At 45.2% G+C, this 21,261-nt stretch overlaps 3 long non-coding RNA genes across 5 annotated transcripts; 2 read left to right on the top strand and 1 right to left on the bottom strand.

Moving 5' to 3' along the window:
• The first annotated feature begins 570 nt into the window (after positions 1 to 570).
• LOC130456181 (uncharacterized) lies at positions 571 to 2,860 on the top strand. The gene is made up of 3 exons (XR_008914774.1): positions 571 to 675; positions 1,015 to 1,192; positions 2,691 to 2,860. It is a non-coding gene; the product is annotated as an uncharacterized LOC130456181 (long non-coding RNA).
• Positions 2,607 to 16,105, bottom strand: LOC103097186 (uncharacterized). The gene is made up of 4 exons (XR_474109.3): positions 15,988 to 16,105; positions 15,461 to 15,639; positions 12,649 to 13,949; positions 2,607 to 3,239 (listed from the first exon to the last, which is right to left on the bottom strand). It is a non-coding gene; the product is annotated as an uncharacterized LOC103097186 (long non-coding RNA).
• On the top strand, positions 3,910 to 9,051 carry LOC103096670 (uncharacterized). Of its 3 annotated transcripts, none has more exons than XR_008914773.1 (5): positions 3,910 to 4,530; positions 4,821 to 5,069; positions 5,572 to 5,708; positions 7,100 to 7,335; positions 8,414 to 9,051. It is a non-coding gene; the product is annotated as an uncharacterized LOC103096670 (long non-coding RNA). The 3 variants fall into 3 exon arrangements; XR_008914771.1 differs by having other exon boundaries at positions 3,917 to 4,530; positions 7,160 to 7,335; XR_008914772.1 differs by lacking the exon at positions 4,821 to 5,069 and having other exon boundaries at positions 3,923 to 4,530; positions 7,160 to 7,335.
• Positions 16,106 to 21,261: the final 5,156 nt, after the last annotated feature.

The following is a 21,261-nucleotide window of genomic DNA, read 5'->3' as shown; positions in this document are numbered from 1 at the left end:
ATCTTGTGGTGTATTTATTATCGGTTCTCATCAATGGGAAATGAATGAAATATTATTTTTCGTGATAAGTATCCTCTAGATCAGAATCTAGATATAGGAATAAAGAAAATATATTGCTATATAAATGAAATGGGCCTATTCCTTGTGTATATAGGCTTATACAGCCCATCAATGAGGGCTCTTGAGCATGAAGGAAAGGGGAAAATCAGAGAAGGCCCTGCCATGAATATTGTGAGGACACAAAGACCCCATTACATCCCAATATGCTGACTAGGAGGAGTTATAAGGGATGAGTCGGGCAAAAAGGTATTGAGACACACAACCCAGGGGCTCTGGTAATGTATCATGGACCTGAGGTCACCTCTCTTCTTGCTCTCTAGGAAGCAGAAGTAAGGAAACCTGATCTTCCCTCTCCCTCTGCCACCACACCAAGGCCTAGGCATCTAGGAGCCTCTTGTTGAGAGGAGAAAAAAGGGGAGATGAAGAGGTTCCCCCTCATGAGAATAGTCTGATGACATAAAAAGCCTTATATCATAATATGCTGACTGGAGGGGCAGGGTCATAAGAAGCAGCAGAGGTATAGGGATAGAGGCAGCCCTGTAGCTCTGTAGCTCTGGCCATGGATCACAGTAACTGTAGTCATCTCCCTCCTTGACAGACTCCCTGGAGAGAGAAGTAAGGAATTTCTATCTCCACTCTCCCACCTGAAATAGCCCGACTCTTTGGGGACCCTTGTAGCACTGATGGTGAGGGAGGGGAAAAGGAGGCAGAGAGGGAGAATGATAGAGTGAAAATGAGCCTTAGATTGTTGGAGTGAGAGGGACGCTGACTGCTGGCACAGAGATTAGTGGAATTCCCAGTGGTAGACCATGGAAATTGGAATAGGGTTGTTGGAAGGACTTCTGCCTCACCAAGGTGGACATCACTACCCACCATGTCTCTGCTTGGAGGGATTAACAAGGTTAGGGTCTGGCTAACCAGAACTCATCTTCTCTTATCTGCTTGTCCCCCTAGGGCTACTAATGGATGTCTGAGAGGGGAGAGAGATCAGGAAATTTACCCAAAGGCCACTGTGAGGATCAGTTAGGAGAAATGTGGTCAGGAAACACAAGCTACAGATGGCTGAATACAGTTCCAAAAGAAAGAAAGGATCCCTGCTCATCACTCCAGAACAGTAGCTTTCCATTCTGAGGTTAGACAGACCCTATAGGAGGGGGGATGCCTATGTCTCACTTAGAAAGTTCAGGGACACACTTGGGGTATGGGAAGCTTTAGTCAGAACCAGCTGGATGTGGGCTGGACCATCAAAAAGCATTAGACTGGCAGTGTTTTTATCATAAAGGGAGCAGGCTGTTTGGTTGGGTGAAGGGAGCTGGAGAGGTAATGAAGGAGAGGAACCTGAAGGGGCTTGTAGTTTTGAGTCCAATGGAGGCTGGAAGAGATCTCAGACCTCACCTTGCCAACTTCCTCATTGACAGAAACAGTTAAGTGAAGTGAAGAAGAGGGGAGGAGTTTGGTCTATTTTACACAGCCATGAAAGGAAGGGACAAAAGCAGGTCCTGAATCTAGGATCCTCTTGTCTGCCAAGCTAGCTGGCTTACATCTTGGCAGCTACCTCTTCTGAGAGCCAAGCTTCATGCAATCAGATTGCCTAAGAATGACATGGAGAAATTTCCCATAGAGCCAGGACTTCTGTGAATCCTTAGTCATAGAGAAGAGATCAAGTAAGGGGTTTGGATCAACCTCCAGAGAAGTGACCTTTCCTGAATTTCTTTCAGTTTAAGAAAACAGGGATTTGCACATCCCACTCATGCTTTCTAGAAGTTCCTTGAACATTTTCCTGGGATTTAGTAAAGTTTAGGCAAGGTGCATCTTTTTGATCTCAGAGATTTCCTCCGCTGAAGAATCTCAGCTACTTGAAGGAGTACTTAGACATTAGGAATGGGGTAGACACAGGCAAAGATATGATCATGGAGGGAATGGGGATCAAGAAAGGCTTGGTTGACATAGGTTGAGTGCCATATGGGCTTCAATAATCACATGGAAAGTGAAGAACATGAACTGAATGAAGGTGGGAATTGTGAGTTGTTTAAAGGGACCTCCTTGAGCTATAGAAGGATCCTTGGGGAAGGCAGGGTTGGTAAGGAAGCCTGAATTAACAGCAACTAGATCAGGGTAAAATGGCACTTCCATGGCCTCATTGAGCCAGTCTGTGCAGCTGTCTGAAACAGGAAGAGGGGATTTGAACAATCTTGAAGAGATCAGCTCAAGCTTATCTCTCACTAACATTCTCTCCCTGATTCTAAAAAGGTTGAAGTGGGAAAGATAAGGTCAGAAGCAGTATTCAGTCCAATTTGTAAGGACAAATGGGACCAGGAATATGTGAAGGCAACTTACCCAAGAGAGTGATAATTTTAGGTATTTCATCAAAAAGCCCCAAACTCCAGCAATTACTGTAGTAAATATAATTATTAAGGGAAACCATCTTCCAAAAATAGTTGTTGGATCTACATATATCCCCCAACTGTCTGAATAAGTATCCATCTAAATAGGGATGGGAAAGAAGGAAGGACACACACACACAAATATTCACACTGACACATAGATAGATACAGGTTTTCACACCAGATATACTCACTCCTGTACCCCTAAATTCAATCATTTAAAATTTTTTCATTGATATACATTAGGAATCTTGGAGAGAAGATTAAAGGGGAGTGTCAAAAGGGCCTTGAGAAACATCTGCCTACATTACGAGGAGAGATTAACAGACCAAAGTAAAGGAGTTGAGAAGGTTGATTCCTTTGGAAAAATTCCAATGGAAGACATCAGTAGAAGTCTAAGATACATCATTCCTTGAGCAGGATCCCTGTTTATGTGGTTATTTAGACATGGAGGAGCACCCAACCATTCTCTCCTCCCACATACATTCCAGTATTGCTGTGTTCTCTTTATGGATTCATATTAGGAATTATCCTCTATACACACTTGGTGTCCAGAATTCAGCCCAGTCCAATTCTTTCTACGTGTGTGATCTATGAAGCCAATTAGCATGAAAACTCTTGTATTTGGAGTGCAGAGATTCACTCTATTCTCCCTTGAGAAGTGACATTTGATTATTCCAGTATGCTTCTACTTCTTCACATCAGTTCTTGGTTAGCTTATATGAGTCCTGGACTAGTGAGAGCTGATTCCATCTAGATTCCTCTTCATGTGTTCCACATATTCCCTCTTTACTCCTAAATGTGAGGAATGAGACACCATCTTAGGACACCAATACATGTCTTCCAAAGCCCATTCCAGATAGAGGTGAAGCAGAATCCTTTCAGGTATACAGAGAGGAAAGAGAAGAACCCATATATAAATCAGAGAGAGAGAAAAGTAAAGGTCTATATGTCTGGCTATCTGTCTTGTCTGTCTATATATCTATCTATCTATTTATCTCTCAGGAGAGAATATATGTAGATATATAGGAAGAGAGTCTGTGACTGCCTAGAGATATAGGATGAGGAAAAGGGATGAGTGCTGAGGTTTGTGAGGACAGAGGATGTGTAAGTCCTGGAAAGGGATTGCTGAACCAGTATGAGTAATTCTGAAGAGGAGTAAGTAGGGGCCAGCCTGAGGACTTAGAAAATTGAATACATTCTCTTTCCTTATACACAAGAGATGTCATACATTCTCTGCATTTTCATATGGAAAAATACGCCTTTATACAATTTGTGAAAGACTCCAGAGTAATAGGAATGTGGAGAGTAGATATATCAAGCAAATGGCCATGATCTTGCTGTATATAGGGTTATACAGCCAAAAACACTGAGGTCTCCCAAGCTGGAAGGGAAGGTGGAGATGAAGAGATCCCTCTGAGGAGAATAGTCTGATGACACAAAGACCCCATGACATCACAATATGCTGACTGGAGGGGACAGGGTCATAAGAGGCAGCAGAGGTGTAGGGATAGAGACATCCCTGGGGCTCTGGCTATAATCCATCACAGTCACTATAGTCATCTCCCTCCTTGAGAAACTCTCTGGAGAGAGCAGAATTAAGGAACCTCAATCTCCACTCACCCTCCTGAACAAGCCCAACCCCTTGGGACCCCTTTTACCATTGATGGTGAGGGAGGGGAAAAGAAGGCAGGAAGGGGGAATGATGGAGTGAAAATAGAGCCTGAGAGGGTTGGAGTGAGAGGGGCACTGACTGCTGGCATAGAGGTTAGTGGGATGTTCAGAGGTAGGGTTGTTGGGAGAAGGACCTCTGCCTCACCAAGGTGGACACTGACATCACTGTCAACCAATTCACTGCTTGGAGGGATTAACAAGGTGAGGGTCTGGCTAGCCAGAACTCATCTTCTCTTGTCTGCTTGTCCCCTTGGGGCTGCTAATGAATGTCTATGAGGGGAGAGAGGTCCAGAAATCTACCAAAAGGCAGAAAGGTGGTCAGGAAACACAAGCCACAGACTGCTGAATCCAGTCCCACAAGGAAGAAAAGATCCCTGCTAGTCCCTCCAGAACAACAGCTTTCCATTCTGAGGTGAGATAGACCCTGTAGGATTGGGACACCTGTTGCTCAGGAGGAAGGTCCAGGGAGACCCATGGGCTATATGATAGGAGGCCTTAGTCAGAAGCAGCTGGATGGGGGCTGGCTCATCAAAAAGCATTAGACTGGCAGTGTTTTTGTCATAGAGGGAGGAAGCTCTTTGACTTGGTGACGTGAGCTGCAGAGGGATTTAGGGAAGGAGTCTGAAGGGACTTGTAGGTTTAAGTCAAATGGAAAATGGAAGAGATCTCAGACCTCATCTTGCCAACCTCCTCCTTTGACAGGAAGGGCTAAGTGAAGTGAAGAAGAGGGGACAAGTTTGGTCTATTTTACACAGCCATGAAGGGAATGGAGAAAAGCAGGTCCTGAGTCCAGGATCCTCTTGTCTGCCAAGCTACCTGTCTTACATCTTGGTAGCTACCTCTTCTGAGAGCCAAGCTTAATGCACTCAAGTTGCCTCAGAACCAGGAGGAGAAATTCCCCATAGAGCCAGGACTTCTGTGAGTCTTCAGTCATGGAGGAGAAGAGATCAAGTAAGGGGTTTGCATCAGCCTCTGGAGAAGTGACCTTCCCTGAATTTCTTTCATTTAGTAAAACTGAAACTTGCACATTCCACTCTTACTTTCTGGAAGTTTCTTGAACATTTTCCTGGGATTTAGAGGTTAAAGCTGAGACAAGGTCCATCTTGCTGATCTCAGAGTATTCTTCCTCTGGAGTCTCAGCTTTTTGAAGGAGTACTTGGACATTAGGAAGGCGTAGAGATGGGCAAAAATGGGTACCATGTAGGGAATGTTGATCAAGAAAGGCTTGGTATACTTGGGTTGAGTTCCACATGGCCATATGTGGGGTCTCCATAAATCTCCACTACTATCTGACCAGATTCATCCAAAAAGGGATGAGAGAGAAGGCAGGAGAGACACACAAATATTCACACTGATGCACAGATAGATATAGGTTTTCACACCAGATACACACACACACACCTGTATCCCTAAATTCGATCATTTATGAAACATTTTCATTGAAATCCTTCAGGTATCTTGTAGAGAAGACTAAAGGGGAGTGTCAAAAGAACCTTGAGAAACATCTGCCTGTATTTCGGAGGAGATATTAAGAGGCCAAAGGCAAAGAGATTGAGCACATTGATTCTTTGGAAAAATCCCAAGGAAGAGGTCAGTAGAAGGCTAAGATACATCATCATCCCCCTGACCAATGATATCTGTTTATCTGGTTATTTAGACATGGAGGAGCACTCAGTCATTCTCTCTTCCTTCATATATTACAGTATTGCTGTGTTCTCTTTCTGGATTCATATTAGGAATTCTCTATACTCCCTTGGTGTCCAGAATTCAGCCCTGACCAGTAATTTCTAGGCATTAATGAAACCCTTTGTGATCTATGGAGCCAATTGGTATGAAAATTCTGGTATTTGGGGTGCAGAGATTAACTGTATTCTCCCCTGTGAAGTGCCATATGATTATTCAAGTGTGCTTCTATCTCCATATGAGTCCTGAACTGATGAGAGCTGATTCTGTTTAGATTCCTCTTCCTGTGGTCTACACATTCCCTCTATACTCCCATATGTGAGGAATGAGACACTGTCTGTGGACACCAATGGAAATCTTCCAAATCCCATCCCATAGAGAGAGGAAGCAGACTCCTTTCAGGTATACAAAAAGGGGGGAAGAGAGCCCATGTATAAATAAGAGGAAGACAAATATCTATCTATTAAGAGGATATATGTAGATATATAGGAATAGAAAGAGAATCTGTGAGTGCCTAGACATGGAGAAAGGAGGTGAAGGGATGATTTCTGAGGTTTCTGAGGACCCAAGATATGTATGTACATCCTGGAAATGAATCGATAGAACCAGTATAAGTAATGCTAGAGAGGAATAAGGACATGGTACCCGGGGGACTTGAAAACCTTAATATATTCTCTGTCCTCATAACACCGGAGATGTCGTACATTCTCTGCATTTTTATACAGACAAATAGTCCTTTATAAAATATATTAGAGACTCCAGAGTCATAGGAAAGTATACAATAAATACAGGGATGAAATGAACCTTTTCTTTCCATATGTGGGATTATAGGGCCAAGCACTGAAGACTCTGAGCAGGAATGGGAAGGTGATAATGAGGAGATTCCCCGGATGACACAATAACCCCAATACATCATAATATGCTGACTAGGGGTGGTGGTGTTATAAGAGGCCCTAGAATTGTAGGGATAGAGATACCCAGGGGCTCTGGCCATCCATTACAATCTCCCTACTTTCCAGGCTCACTGGAGGGAGCAGAAGTAAGGAATCTCCATCTCCCCTCACCCTCCTTAAAAATCCAAACCTAGAAATGCCCTTTTGTAGCATTGATGATGAGAGAGGGTAAAGGGAGGCAAGAACTGAAAATGGACCCTGAGAGTATTGGAGTGAGAGGGGTAATGACTCTTGCCAGGGAGGTTAGTGGGATACCCAATTGAGAGACCATGCAAATTGGGGTAGGTTTGTTGGAAGAAGAACCACTGCCAGACCAAGATAACCACTGACATCATTGTTCTCCAGGTTTCTACTAGGAAGACAAGGCTTGACTGGATTCATTTCCTGTTGTCTGTGTGCCCATAGGCCTGCTGATGGATGTCTAAGAGGGGAGAGATATCAGAAATTTATCCAAAGGCTACCCTGAGGCTCACTTGTCAGAAAAGTCATCGGGAAACACAAACATCAGATGGCAGAATCCACTCCCAAGGGAAAGAAATCATCTGTGCTGGTCCCCCAAAACCATGCCATTCCATTTTGAGGTGAGACAGTCCCTTTGGCATGGGGGGCACCTGTGACTAAGGAGGAAGGTCCAGGGAGATTCATGGGGTTTGGGGAGGCCTTAGGAATAGAACATGGGTTAAACTAGCTGGATGAGGGCTGGACCATCAAAAAGCACTAGACTGGCAGTGTTATTGTCATAGAGGATAGAGGCTAATTGCCTGGTTGAAAGGAACTGAGAAGCCTCTGAAGGGGCTTACAGGTTTGGGTGGCTTGTAGGCTGGAAGACATCTCAGAGTAAATCAGGTCCAATGTCCTCATTTGAAAGAAAGGGCTAAGTGAATGCAAGAGGAGGAGATGGTTTTGGCCAGGGTTACAGTACAATCAGGAAGAGGGCAAATCCAGGTTCTTAGTCCATGAGCTCATGAGCCAAGCGTCATGTACTCAGATTGCCTCAGAATTTGTGGAAAAATTCCCCATAGAGCCAGGACTTCTGGGAGTCTTCAGTCATGGAGAAGAGATCAACTGACGAGGAGCTTTGGATTAGGCTGGGGTAGATGTGACCTTCCCTAATTTCTTTCAGTTAGGAAAGCAGGAATTTTCTCATCCCCCTTGTACTTTCTGGACCCTCCTTGAACATTGTCCTTGGATGTAGAGGTAGAATCCTAGACAAGGTCCACTTTTCTAGTCTCAGAGAATTCCTCTTCTAGAGTATAAGCTGCTGAAGGACTTCTAGGACATTGAGAAAATGGAGTAGATGGGCAAAGAGGGGTACCATGGAGTGACAGGGATGTGCAAAGACTTGGTAGACATGGGCTGAGTGGCTTCTGGGCTTTCAATAACCACAGGGAAAGTGGAGATCACAGACTGAACAAAGGTGGAAATTGTAAGCTGTTTAAAGGAACCTGCTTGGGCAGCAGAAAGGTCCTAGGGGAAATCAGGGTAGGGATGGAAGCCTGTTGAATCACAATCCCTGCTCTAGACCTCATCACCCCCTGAATTTCCCACCCAGGCTAATCTGGGAAGTTCTTCCAAGCAGGGGAGAAGGCTTCTACTACACCTGCAGAGGTCATCCTTATGGACAGTCTCTCATTAACATTGTCTCTCTGTTGCCAACAGCCTGAAGACAAAGATGAGGCCTGAAGCAGGAGTCCAGTGCAGTTATTTGTAAACATGGGGCCAGGGATATGAGAGAGCATCCTCCCCAGGAAGGCTAAAGGCCCTTCTTAATAGGCCCACCCTTATTCCTACAAATACTCTAGTTAACAGGAATCTAAAAGAAAGCACAAAGCAGAAGGTGTCTCCACTCCAACCTGACATCTTCCAACCTGCTACCATGGATCCAACAAATGTTGCAGTGCAGCATGGGATACTCCCACATGAACCCCACCCAGCCCCTCAGCCAGCCACACACCCAGAGAAGACACTGCCATGCTCACATGCAAATTCTTGTTCCCCCAAATCACTTCATAAAATGTTGTCATCCCCATCCATTGGCAGTTACGGTGGCAGAAGCCCAAAGGCGGCCCACAGAGGCACTTTCAGATACACATGCCTGACTGAGGCAGAAGAGTCATGGCAACCCAAGGCAACACAGGCTGGCAATATTCATTCCTATGGAATGCGATGGTGGAGGAGTCAGACATCTCTCCTCCTCGGTGAGCTTCCCTTCTTTGCTTATTGAGCCTGAATGAGTGCTCCCCCATTGGCCCTGCCCAGCCCTAGACTGGAATATGAGAGGAGGGTCTCCTGAAGAATGGTATTCTGAATTCTCTGCGGCATTCCCATGCTATTGAGATCTGAGCACTCCCGCGTGCTCTCTAGGGATTGCTGATTCCTTATCGGGTCTCCTTACAGCCCCCCAGAAGCCCCTAGATTGGGCAGCGGCCATGTTGGAGGCCTCGTGCACCAGAACCCAGCGGGCCCAATGGGGTGGGCTTTTGAAGGGCTGACGCAGGGACGTGTGGACACACAGCAGAGGGGCCCGGGCAGCAATAACGGTGCCTGTGCCTCCCTCCGTCCATGCCGGGCTCCCGGGATGGCCACAGTGTGTAACAGCCCCGCACCAGGCCACTTGCAGCAGCAAAGGTGGGAGCGAGGAGATGAGCCGCAGTGGGTGCGTGGGGAGCCGCCTGGAAGCGCACGCGGCAGAGCCGGACGTGGGTGGGGGTGGCGCGAGAGGAGCTGAGGCGAGGCGGGCGGGTGGGGTGATGCCCGTTGGGGGCCGATGGAGGTGGGAGGGAGTTGACGCAGGAGCCCTGCAGAATGTCCAAGCGCTGACGTCACCGGCCATCAGCTCCAAGCGGGGGAGGGGCGCCTAGCCAGGTCTCTGCTCCGCTAGGCTACGGCTCCCCCTCTGGCTGAGCATGGATACTGCACAGGAGACAGATGCGGCGACCCGCCCTAAGCCCAGGCCAACCTCAGCTGCCTGAGCTGGGAGATCTGTGGGCAGGGAGCACAAGCTGAGGACCTGGGACAGCTCCCAGGGCAGGGAAAACCTCCATCACTTTTCAGTAACAGATTGATCAAATCCTTCAGTAATTGTATATTCACTTTTGCATATTCATCACGCAAACTCTCTTCTATCTTATATGTTCAGATTTCAGCACTGAGATAGCCTCTCTATATAGTATAATATAACAGCTGTTCACATATATGAGCCCTCAGATAGTTGGCATGTATATGAGTCCTACATTGGTGAGAACATTCCATCTAGATTCCTCTTCCTGTGTGTATGCATATTCTCTCTCTGGATTCTCATCTATGAGATACTCTGGGTGGACAGTGGGCATCTTCCTAGAGCATCTCCCAGGAAGAGAGGAAGTAGACATCTTTGGAGGCAGGAGTGCTGCAGAATGAGCGCTGACCTCACTGGCCATCAGCTCTGAGCGGGGGAGGGGCGCCCAGCCCAGCCTCACCTGCCAAGTGGCCAGGGAGCACAAGCTGCGGATGTCCACAGAAGTGTCTGGTTTCTCACATATATGTGAACCAAGAGGAATCTAGATGGAATCATATAGAGATAGAAGCTGCCCTAGAACTTATCATGTATGTGAAGAAGGAGAAGCGCAAATACAAGAGTTTTCATACCAATTGGCTCCATAGATCATAAAGGGAGTCATTAGCCTAGAAAGAACTCGTCAGTGCTGAATTCTGGCCACCAAGGGGGAATAGAGGAGAATTCCTAATATGAATCCATAAAGAGAACACAGCAATGCCAGAATATGTGGGGACTTTGTGCTCCCCGATGTCTAAATAACCAGATAAACAGGGATTCTGCTCAAGTGAACTCTTCCGTGGAATCAACATGCTCAACTCCTTTCCCCTTTGGCTTACTCATCTCCACGTAATTCAGGCAGATGTTTCTCAAGGCCATTTTGACACTCCATTTTAGTCTTCTTTTCTTTTTTTTTTAATTTTTTTTAAACCCTTACCTTCCGTCTTAGAGTCAATACTGTGTATTGGCTCCAAGGCAGAAGAGTGGTAAGGGCTAGGCAATGGGGGTCAAGTGACTTGCCCAGGGTCACACAGCTAGGAAGTGGCTGAGGCCGGATTTGAACCTAGGACCTCCCGTCTCTAGGCCTGGTTCTCAATCCACTGAGCTACCCAGCTGCCCCCCTTTAGTCTTCTTTTCTAAGATTCCTGAAGGATCATTGAAAAGATTTCAGTGAATATTTGTGTGTCTATCCTGCCTTATCTTGCATCCTTTTTGGATGAATCCTTGGTTAGACAGTAGAGTGAGTTTTGGGCGTTTGCCTTCACATATTGCTGCTCCCATTTGTCCTTACAAATTGGCCTGGGTACTGCTTCTGCCCTCATCTTGTCCCTCTTCAACCATAAGCAATGTCCTCTTCAAGATGGGGCAAATTCCCCACTTACCCTGATCTTGGGGCTGAGGGCTGTTGATTCAGACATCCTTTCCCATCCAGTTTTCCCCAAGGATCCTTCTAAAAACGAGGTCCGTCCCTTTAAACAACTCAAAATTCCCACCTTCATTCAGTTCATGTTCTTCATTTTCCATGTGATTACTGAAAGCCTAAATGGCACAACCCAGGTCTACCAAGCCTTTCCTGATCACCATTCCTAATGTCCAAGTTTACTCTTTGAACAAGTTGAGACTTCAGAGGGTGGACTTTGCCTAAGCTTTAATCTCTAAGTCCCAGGGAAATGTTCAAGGAGCTTCCAGAAACAATGAGTGGAATATGCTAGTTTCAGTTTTACTAAATGAAAGAAATTCAGGGAAGGTCACTTCTCCAGAGGCTGACCCAAACCCCTTACTTGATATCTCTTCTCCGCCATGAATAAGACTCACAGAAGTCCTGGCTCTATGGGGAATTTCTCCACCTCATTCTGAGGCAACCTGAGTGCAAGACGCTTGGCTCTCAGAAGAGGTAGCTGCCAAAATGTAAGTCAGCTAGCTTGGCAGACAAAAGGATCCTGGACTCAGAACCTGCTTTTCCCCCTTCCCTTCCTGGCTGTGTAACCTAGACCAAACTCCTCTCCTCTTCTTCACTTCATGTAGCCCTTTCTTTCAATAAGGAGGTTGGAAAAGATGACCTCTGAGATCTCTTCCACCCTCCATTACACTCAAATGTACAAATACAAGCCCTTTCAGACTCCTCTCTGTCATTGCCACTCCAGCTCCCTTCTCTCAAACAGCCTCTTCCCTCTATAACAAAAACACTGCCAGTCTAATGTTTTTGATGGGCCAGACCCCATCCAGTTAGTTCTGACTAAAGCCTCCCATAGCCCATGGGTGTCCCTGGACCTTCCTCCTGAGCCACAGGTTTCCCCCATCCTACAGAGTTTGTCTCTCCTCAGAATGGAAAGCTGTTGTTCCGGAGGGATGAGCAGGGATCTTTTCTTTCTTTTGGGATTGGATTCAGCAGTCTGTGGCTTGTGTTTCCTGACCACTTTTCTGCCAACTGATCCTCAGAGTGGCCTTTGGGTAAATTTCTGGACCTCTCTCCCCTCTCAGACATCCTTAGCAGCCCTAGGGGCACCAGCAGACAGGAGAAGATGAGTTCTGGCTTGCCAGACCCTCCCCTTTGTTAATCCCTCCAATCAGAGATGTGGTGGGCAGTGATGTCAGTGCCCACCTTGGTGAGGCAGAAGCCCTTCTCCCAACAACCCTACCCCAATCCCCATAGTCTACCCCTGGGCATCCCACTAAACTATCTGCCAACAGTCAGTGCCCCTCTCAGTACAACTCTCTAAGGCACCATTTTCACTCCATCATTCACCCTACCCAACTCCTTTTCCACTTCCTTACCATCAGTGCTATAAGGGGCCCCAAGGGTTTGGGCTAGTTCAATAGCCCACCAATGGGTGGGCGAGGGGAGATAGAAATTCCTTACTTCTGCTCTCTCCAGGGAGTCTGGCTAGGAGGGAGATGACTACAGTGACTGTGATGGATGGCCAGAGCCCCAGGGCTGTCTCTATCCCTACACCTCTGCTGCCTCTTATGACCCTGCCCCCTCCAGTCAGCATATTATGATGTAATGGGGTCTTTGTGTCATCAGACTATTCTCATCAGGGGGATCTCTTCATCTCCCCCTTCCCTTCCTGCTTGGGAGACCACAGAGTTTTACTGCATAACACTATATACAGAGAGATCAGGCCCATTTTGTTGATATATCTACTCTCCACATTCCTGACTCTGGAGTCTCTCAAATATTGTATAAAGGCAAATTTGCATGTATTAAAATGCAGAGAATGTGTGACATCTCTTGTGTTTGAGGAAAGAGAATATATTCATGTTTCTACATCCTCAGGCTGCCCCCTCCTTATTCCTCTCCAGAATTACTTATACTGTTTCTAGCAATTCATTTCCAGGACTTACACAACCTCGGTCCTCATGAACATCAGAAATCATCCTTTTTCCTCCTTCTCCATGTCTAGGCACTCACAGAAAGTCTTCCTACATATATTATAGATAGATAGAGCTTTATCTTCCTCTCTCTGATTCATATATGGGCTCTTCTCTCTGTATACCTGAAAGGATTCTGCTTCTTCTCTCCTGGGGATGGGCTTTGGAAGACTCCTATTGGTGTCCACAGACAGTGTCTTATTCCTCATATATAGAGTAAGGAGGGAATATGTAGACCACAGGAAGAGGAATCTGGATGGAATCAGCTCTCACCAATGCAGGATTCATATAGAGATAGAAGCTACCCAAAGACTGATGTATGTGAACAAGGAGAAGCTCACTGGAATAATCAAATGTCACTTCCCAAGGGAGAATACAGTGAATCTCTATACCCCAAATACAAGAGTTTTTCATACTAATTGGCTTCATAGATCACACAGGGAGTCATTAATACCAGAAAGGACTGGTCAATGCTGAATTCTGCACACCAAGGGTGGATAGAGGAGAATTCCTAATATGAGTCCATAAAGAGAACTCAGCAATGCCAGAATATATGGGGGAAGAGAGAATGTCCGAGTACTCCTCCATGTCTAAATAACCAGATAAACAGGGATCCTGCTCAGGGGATGATGTATCTTAGCCTTCTAGGGACATCTTCCTTAGAATTTTTCCAAAGGAATCAACGTGCCCAAGTCCTTTACCTTTGGCCTCCTCATCTCTCCTCATAATTCAGGCAGATGTTTCTCAAGACCCTTTTGACAATCCTCTTTAGTCTTCTCTCCAAGATTCCTGAAGGATATCAATGAGAAATTTTTAAATGATTGAATTTGTGTATGGGAGTGTGTGTGAATCTGGTGTGAAAACCTGTATCTATCTGTCAGTGCGAATATTTGTGTGTGTGTCTCCTTCCTTCTCTCCCATCCCTATTTAGAAGGATCCTTGTTCAGACAGTAGGGGGATATATGTAGACCCAATGCCCATATTTTAGTTTTTGTTTTCCCTTAATAATTTTATTCACTACAGTAATTTCTGGAGTTTGGGGCTTGTTGATGAAATACTTAAAATTAGAGCTCTCTTAGGGAAGTTGCCTTCATATATTCCTGGCCCCATTTGTCCTAACAAATTGGCCTGGGTACTGCTTCTGCCCTCATCTTTCCCTCTTCAACCTTTTTGGAATCAGGGAGACAATGTTAGTGAAAGATGTCCTTGAGTTGATCTCATCAAGATGGGGCAAATTCCATCTTCCTGTTGGAGATAGCCCCACAGACCAGCTCAATGAATCCATGGAAGTGCCACATTTACCCTGATGTAGGGGCTGTTAACTCAGGCTTCCTTCCCCACCCTGCTTTCCCCAAGTATCCTTCTGCAGCCCAAGGAAGTCAAGTTAAACAACTTACAATTCCCACCTTTATTCAGTTCATGATCTTCACTTTCCATGTGATTATTGAAAGCCCTAATAGTATGCAAACCATGTCTACCTAGCCTTTCTTGATCCCCATCCCCTCCATGGTACCCATCTTTGCCCATCTCTATGCCATTTCTAATGTTCAAGTACTCCTTCAAGAAGCGGAGACTCCAGAGGAGGAAATCTCTGAGATCAGCAAGATGGACCATCCATACGTTTTTTTCTCTAAATCCCAGGAAAATGTTCAAGGTTCCAGAAAGTTACGACTCTGATGGGCAAATTCTTGTTTTCATAAATGAAAGAAATTCAGGGAAAGTCACTTCTCCAGAGGCTGATCCAAACCCCTTATTTGATCTCTTCTCCTCCATGACTGAAGACTCACAGAAGTCCTGGCTCTATGGGGAATTTCTCCACCTCATTCTGAGGCAACCTGAGTCCATTGAGCTTGGCTCTCAGAAGAGGTAGCTGCCAAGATGTAAGACAGGTAGCTTGGCAGACAAGAGATTCCTGGACTCAGAACCTGCTTTTTCCCCTTCCTGGCTATACTGTAACCCTGGCCAAAACCCTCTCCTCTTCTTAGATTCACTGAATCCTTTCTTTCAAATGAGGAGGTTGGACCTGATCAACTGACATCTCTTCCAGCTTCAAGGCCACCCAAAACCTGCACTACCCTTCAGATTCCTCTCCAATATCCCTTCCCAGCTCCATTCACCCAGGCAAACAGCCTTCTCCCTCTATGACAAAAACACTGCCACTCTAATGCTTTTTCGTGATCCAGCCCCCATCCAGCTAGTTCAGCCCATGTTCTCTGCCTAAATGCTCCTATAGTCCATGGTACTCCCAGGACCTTCCTCCTGAGCCACAGGTGTCCCCCATCCTATAGAGACTGTCTCACCTCAGAATGGAAAGCTGTTGTTCTGGAGGGATGAGCAGGGATCTTTTCTTTCTTTTGGGATTGGATTTAGCAGTCTGTGGCTTGTGTTTCCTGACCACTTTTCTTCCAACTGATCCTCAGAGTGGGCTTTGGGAAAATTTCTGGACCTCTCTCACCCTCTCAGACATTCATTAGCAGCCCTAGGGGCACAAGCAGACAGGAGAAGATGAGTTCTGGCCTGCCAGACTCTCCCCTTGTTAATCCCTCTAATCAGAGATGTGGTGGGCAGTGATGTCAGTGCACACTTGGTGAGGCAGAGGTCCTTCTCCCAACAACCCTACCCCAATCCCCATGGTCTCTCCCTGGGCATCCCACTAAACTCTCTGTCAATAGTCAGTGCCCCTCTCAGTACAACTCTCTAAGGCACCATTTTCACTCCACCATTCACCATACCCAACTCCTTTCCCCCTTCCTCACCATCAGTGCTACAAGGGGCCCCAAATGGTTCAGATAGTTTAGGAGGGTGAGGGGAGATGGAGATTTCTTACTTATGCTCTCTCCAGGGAGCCTGGTAGGGAGAGAAATTACTACAGTGACTGTGATGGATGGCCAGAGCTACAGAGCTGTCTCTATCCCTACACCTCTGCTGCCTCTTATGACCCTGCCCCCTCCAGTCAGCATATTATGACGTAATGGGGTCTTTGTGTCATCAGACTATTCTCGTCAGGTGGATTTCTTCATCTCCCCCTTCCCTTCCTGCTTGGGAGGCCTCTGTGTTTTTCCATATAATCCCATATCCAGAAAGATCAGGCCCATTTTGTTGATATATCTACTCTCCACATTCCTATGACTCTGGCGTCTCTCACACAGTGTATAAAAGAACATTTGTGTGTATCGAAATGCAGAGAATATGTGACATCTCTTATGTATGAAGACAGAGAATATATTTCACTTTTCTACGTCCCCAGACTGCCTCCTCCTTATTCCTCTCCAGAATTACTTATACTGGTTCTAGCAATTCATTTCCTGGTCTAACATATCCTCTGTCCTCAGAATCCTCAGCAATCATCACTTCTCCTCCTCCTCCATATCTAGACACTCACAGATTCTCTCTTTATTCCTAAATACCTCCATATATTCCATCCAAATAGATAGATAGATAGATAGACCAACAGATAGAGCTTTATTTTCCTCTCTCTGATTCACATATGCCTTCCCCTCTCTGTATACATGAAAGGATGTTGCTTCTTCTCTCCCTGGAATGGGCTTTGGAAGACTCCCATTGGTGCCCACAGACAGTGTCTCATTCCTCATATATGACAGTTAAGAGGGAATGTATGGATTACAGGAAGAGGAATCTAGATGGAATCAGCTCTCACCAATGCAGGACTCATATAGATACAATATACTCAAGGACTCACATATGTGAACAAGAAGCACACTCTAATAATCATATGGTGTTTCTGAAGGTAGTATTCAGTGAATCTACACCCTAAATACAAGAGTTTTCATATCAATGGGCTCCATATCACACAGGGAATCATTATTGCCTGGAAATGACTGGTCAGGGCTGAATTCTGGACACCAAGGTGGTATAGAGGAGAATTCCTAATATGAATCCATAAAGAGAACACAGAAATACCTGAATATATGGGGAAGAGAAAATGGCTCAGTGCTCCTCCATGTCTAAAGAACCAGATAAACAGGGATCCTGCTCAGGGGATGAGATATCTGAGCCTTCCACTGACCTCTTCCATGGGATTTTCTATCAGAATCAACATGCTCAACTCCTTTCCCCTTTGACCTCCTCAATTCTCCTCCTTATTCAGGAAGATGTTTCTCAAGACCCTTTTGAAACTCGCCATTAGTCTTCTCTTCATAATTTCCAAAGAATATAAATGAAAATATTTTTTAAATTATTGCATTTAGTGATACAGCAGTGTGTGAATCTGCTGTGAAAGTCTGTATCCATCTCTGTCTCAGTGTCAATATTTTAGTGTGTTTGTTTCCTGCCTTCTCTCTCATCCCTTATTGGATGGATCCTTGATCAGACAGTAGTGGGGATTTATGTAGACTCCACACCCATTTTTTCTGATGGGTTTTCACTTAAGATTATTATTTACCACTGTAATTGCTGGAGTGAATTTTGGGATTGTTGATAAAATGCTTATAGCCCTCTTGGGGACATTGCAGTCATATCCTCCTGGTCCCATTTGTCCTTACAAATTGGACTGGGCTACTGCTTCTGGCCTCTCCATTCCCTCTTCTACCATTTTAGAACCAGAGAGACAATGTTAGTGAGAGATGTGCTTGAGCTGATCTCTTCAAGATGGGGCAAATCCACTCTTCCTCTTTGGGATAGCCCCACAGACTGGCTCAATAAGGCAATGGAAGTGTTACATTTGCCCTGATCTAGGGGATGTTAATTTAGGCTTCCATCCCCAACTTGCTTTCCCCAAGGGATCCTTCTGCAGCCCAAGCAGGTTCCTTTAAACAACTCACAATTACTACCTTTATTCAGTTTGTAATATCCACATTACATATGATTATTGAAGCCCAAATGGCACTCAACCCATATCTACCAAATCTTTCTTTATTCCTGTCACTCCATGGTGACATAGAAGTCCTCTTTACCCATCTCTAACCCATTCTTAATGTCCAAAAACTCCTTCAGCAGCTGAGAATCCAGGGGTGAAATTCTCTGAGATCAGCAAGATGAACCTTTCCAAAGCTTTTACCTCCATATCCCAAGAAAATCTTCAGAGGGTTTTGAAAGATTGAGGGGAATGGGCAATTTCTTAATTGTCTAAATGGAAGAAATTCATTTCTGCTGCCAATTGTCTATCAGAGGCTGATCCAACGACCCTCAGGGGCTTGGCTGGCCCCTCAATTTATCTCTTCTCCATGACTGAAGACTCTCAGAAGTCCTGGTTCTATGGGGAATTTATCCACCCGCTTCTAAGAGAGCCTATTCAGGAAACCTGAGTCCATGAAACTTGGCTCTCAGAAGAGGTAGCTGCCAAGATGTAAGACAGCTAGCTTGGCAGACAAGAGGATCCTGGAATCAGAACCTGCTTTTGCCCCTTCTTTGATGTAAGGTACCCCTGTCCAGGCTAGACAGACCCTGTTTCCTGCTGAGACCAGATTGGTGTGCCCACCTTGATCAGGAAGTGTTCCTTTGTCCAACCACCCTGCCCCAAGTCTAGTCTCTACTGTTTCTCACTGGGCATCCCCCTCATATCTCTGCCAGGAGTTAGTGCCCCTCTCAACCTCACACTCGGGGTCCATTTCCCCTCTACATTTTAACCTTTCCAGTTCCTATTTTCTCCCCTTCACAAAAGCTCCTAGGTGTCTAGGCCTTGGCGTGGTGGCAGAGGGAGAGGGAAGGTGGGGTTCCCTTACTTCTGCTCTCTAGGGAGACTGTCAAGGAGAGAGATGACCACAGGACCATGATAGATTGCCACAGCCCGGACTGTCTGTCTCGATCCCTTTTTGCCCCACTTGCCCTTTATAACCCCTTCTAGTAAGCCTATTAGGATGTAATGGGGTCTTTGTGTCCTCACACTATTCATGGCAGGGCCTTCTCTGCATTTTCTCCTTTCCTTTGTGCTCAAGAGCCCTCAGTGATGGGCTATATAAGCCTATATACACAAAAAATAGGCCCATTTCATTTCTATACCAACATATTCTCTTCATTCTCATGTCTCTAGATTCTGACCCAGAGGATACTTATGTCAAAACAAAATATTTCACAGCTCCTGTTGATGAGAACCAATAATAAATACACCCCAAGATAATTCCTGCCCTTCTTTCCCTTCATTCCACTGCAGGAGTTCTCAGATATACATTTTAAATCTTCCTTTATTGTCTTTACTCTTTCTATTGTCCCATCCACCTCATCCATCATTCTCTCTGTTGCTAAGGATATGAATATTCCCACTTTACCCCTCTAGTCTTACGTATGTGTATGTGTGTACATACATCCTTATTCCCTCTTCCTGAACATATATGTAGGATTACCTTTTCTCTCTGTCTCTCTGTCTCTCTCTGCCACTCTCTCTCTCTCTCTTTCTGTCTGTCTGTCTCTCTCTCATCTCTCCATACAAGATTTCTCCTCTCAGCTCCCTAAATGTTTAAAACAATCTTCCTGTTACTCAGCCTAAGATAGAATATATGAAGTTTCCCATAGCTGTGTGGGGAGTGTGTGTCATTCCAAGAGAGTGTGAATATACTCAAAGAGGAAACTAAATTGAATGAGCCCCCATTCATCCAGTTCTTATACAGGAGTCCATGTGTCCTCATGTATCATACACATGACTCACAAGGGAGAATAGCATATGTCGAGACACTGAACATGCCAATGCTCATGGTATATGGGCATATTGAAGGAGTATCTGTCAAGTGAGATGGATTCATCCCTGTGTAGACAGGAAATCTGCATTCTCACATATGACAAGCAACGGAGTAGAGAGGAGAATTCATAATAGGAATGTATAAGGGGATCATATCAATATCTGAATGTATGGACTGACAGAAAATGGTGGCTTCCTTCCAATTTAAATAACTACAGAAGGCAGCATTTCTCAACTGGGAGATTTGTTTGAATCTTCCACCATCTTTTTTCCATAAGAATGAATATACTCAACCTGTTTTTTCTTTGGCTACCCTAAAAATCTTCCATTCCTAATATTAGTAGGAACCCCTACTATTGCCTACTCCACCTTGTTTAAAATGGATATGGATGAAAAATTCATTAGGGAATGATTGTATTTATGGGTACAGGAGTTTGTTTGGGAGTGTCTTACTATTAGTATCTCTGTGTATGTGACCCATTTTCCATCCCATCCCTAGGGCATCATTGGTTATCAACAAGAAGAGATCAGGGGGGTGTAAATTGTGCCCACTCCTTTTTGTGTTGTGCCTTCCCTTAGATATCTATTAACAGAATTGTTTGCTGAAATCAATTTGGGTGGGTGATGAAATGTTTATTGTCTTCCTGGGAAAGCTGTTCCCTATGAGTCCCAAAGCTACATTGAATTGGGCTCCTGCTTCTTAATTCTTTCTCTTCTTCAGTCTTTGTGGAAGCAGAGAGACAAGGTCAGTGAGAGATATCCAAGAGGCTGATCTTTGCATGTTGGGGGAGAAGCGCTCTCCCTCTGGTTGGTAGAACATCACAGACTAATCTAAGGTGGGACAGGAAAAGGCATAATGAGCTGTGGTCAAGAGCTTGTTATTGGGAAAGCTTCCTCCTATCCCACCCTAAATCCCCCCCATCACCATTCTGCCACCCAACCAGGATCTTTTGTACAGCTGACAATCTCCCACCTCTATTCTCTGTCCATCATCTCCAGCTTGCTTCCCACCAATGAAATCCTGTCAATCAGCCCCAACCCTCCATCTTCTCCAAGGCTCTCTGATCTTTTGGCCAACTCTTGACCACCTCTGCCTCATTTGTAATGTCAAAGGCCCTCCTTCACACACACACACACACACACACACACACACACACACACACACACACACACAGCAATCCCCCTCCCAGAGGGAGAATTCTCTGAAGGCAGGAGAAAAGCCCATTTCAAGGAGAGTGGAAGCAGAATCCTTTCAAGAATACAGAGATGAGAGAAAATATATAAATCAGAGAAAGACAAAACTCTATCTATATATGAAGAGAGAATATATATAGATATATAGGAAGAGAGAGAATCTGTGAGTGCCTAGACATGGAAGAGGAGAAAGGATGATTGCTGAGGTTTCTTATTTTTACGTTATTTTTTTATTTCATCAATTTCAAACATTATTCCTTGGTTACAAAAATCATT

The sequence above is a fragment of the Monodelphis domestica genome, chromosome X (genome assembly GCF_027887165.1).
Source record: "Monodelphis domestica isolate mMonDom1 chromosome X, mMonDom1.pri, whole genome shotgun sequence".
Taxonomy (NCBI): Eukaryota; Metazoa; Chordata; class Mammalia; order Didelphimorphia; family Didelphidae; genus Monodelphis; species Monodelphis domestica.
The sequence above is the reverse complement of the archived record's forward strand: the minus strand, read 5'-3'. Positions and strand labels throughout refer to the sequence as shown.